Raw genomic sequence first — 2,085 nt, 5'->3', positions numbered from 1 at the left:
CTAAGCTTTTTATTATTTTGGGGTAACTTTCTATTTACATTCAATATGTTGAGTTGAGCTCAAAGGACTAGGTGGTACAATCCCTCAGATTTATCAGCATTTGGTGTTGGTTGTGTGTGTGTGGGGGGAGGGGGGTTACGGGTCAAAGGTTTCACTGGGGTCATTAGGAGGGCACCCTCTTGTGTTTGTGTTTCATTGCTAGGCCCACAACACCTCCAGAGGGCTCAACGGCGACATCTGGCGTCTTAGGTGTGCCCCCCCCCTCCGCCTTTACCCCTTGATGTTATTTTGCAACCCAGATGGGGACCTTTCTCTTAATACATATCCACTTGCTGCTTCGTTCGGCTGCATCTGACAACGATTTGACAGCCCGCCGGAAGGCCTGACCTCTCATTCCCATTCCTTTCAGAGGCTTGGTTGTGGACGTGGCAACGAAGCCTCTGCACCCAACTTCAACTGGAAGCACCTGGGCACGCCAGCCGCGTTGCTCTGCCTCGGCTGCAATTTCCGCGTACCTCAGTCGTTTGCACTCATATGCTTCACTAACTGCTGCTTCCCATGGCACAGTTAAATCAGTAATGAGCACAGTTATCTGGGAGGATGACCACAAGACCAGGTCTGGCCTGAAGCTCGTTGTAATGATCTCCGGCGGGAAGATGAGTTTTTGGTCTAAGTCAACCTGCATTTTCCAGGCTCGGGCAGAGTTCAGAAGGGTTGCCTCCACTGTTGCAGATGATTTTGCTGGGAGTTGTCCTGCTCTTACGAATGGAGTGATGATTGAGTGATGAGGAATTGGTGGAGGGAGGGCATTGTTGGTTCTTCTCCTTTCTTCCAGGGTGATTGCCAGTTGTCTTAGGACCTGGTTGTGCCTCCAGGTGTAGCGGCCTTGAGACAAACTGGTTTTGCAGCCGGTAAGGATGTGACTCAGGTTTGCAGGGGTTTGACAGAGTGCACAAGAAGGATCTTCTCCAAACCATTGGTTTAGGTTCTTGGGTGTGGGAAGAACATCATAGGTGGCTCACCTATTCCATTGTCCAATTTGGGAGCCACCGCTCGGATCACCTCATCTTGAGACTGTCAGGGTTGCTCAGCCTCACCTTGGTGCATTTAAACTCCTCTTTTAGGCTACAGAAGGGCAATTGCAGGGCACCATGACCATATAGACCCTACTCGCATGACGTCACAACCACACCTCCGCGCCATGTTGTCCGTCAACTTGTCGTGTATACGCATTACCGCTACGTAAATTCCTCCTATTATGGCGTGTTTTTCTGCTCGTTAACATTAATAATCATAATGGTGAAGGAGTGTGTGGCGGTTGGTTGCAGTAACACAGAAGATAGACGGAGAGACTTGAAGTTTTACCGTATTCCAAGTGACCCGGAGAGGAGAGCGAGATGGACTGCTGCAATTCGACGAGAAAACTGGGCTCCAAACGATTACCACGGATTATGTAGTAGTCATTTTATATCTAGTAAGATGCATTTAATATATATTTAGAGGGTTTTGGGCTGACAACCACAATTAAGATCATTGCGAGGCTAATCGCCGACAACATACAGTTTCAAATTCAAGATGCTTATTTCTTCCACCATCATTACATTTTGAATAATATTTAGCTGGTACCAAGTGAAAGAAGCTGGCCTCGTCTACGGATCATCAATTAAACAGGTGTGTCCAAACCTTTTGCAAAGGGGGCCAGATTTGGTGTGGTAAAAATGCGGGGGGCTACCTTGGCCGATTTACATAGAACAATATATTTAAACAAATTTTAGCAAGCCCTTCTGTGTGTCACATTTACTTTATTTTTTTTTCATTAATTCATAATTTCAACAATCTCGCCTTTGTGGCGTTCTCATTCGACACTCGGGCTCTTGCGAAATACTGCTGCTGTGAAATTAAACTAGCTCTAGTTACTATAATTTCTCGTGGTGTATCTTCCCTGTAATGTTGTACATGTCAGCGTGTCTTGTTCGGTAATATAATCGCGTCACATCGAACTCTTTGAAAACAGCAACTGTCTCTTTGCAAATGAGGCAGACACAGTTGTTGCGTGTTTTATTGAAGAAATTGTCCAATATCCAC

The sequence above is a fragment of the Corythoichthys intestinalis genome, chromosome 11 (genome assembly GCF_030265065.1).
Source record: "Corythoichthys intestinalis isolate RoL2023-P3 chromosome 11, ASM3026506v1, whole genome shotgun sequence".
In the NCBI taxonomy this organism is placed as follows: domain Eukaryota; kingdom Metazoa; phylum Chordata; class Actinopteri; order Syngnathiformes; family Syngnathidae; genus Corythoichthys; species Corythoichthys intestinalis.
The sequence above is the reverse complement of the archived record's forward strand: the minus strand, read 5'-3'. Positions refer to the sequence as shown.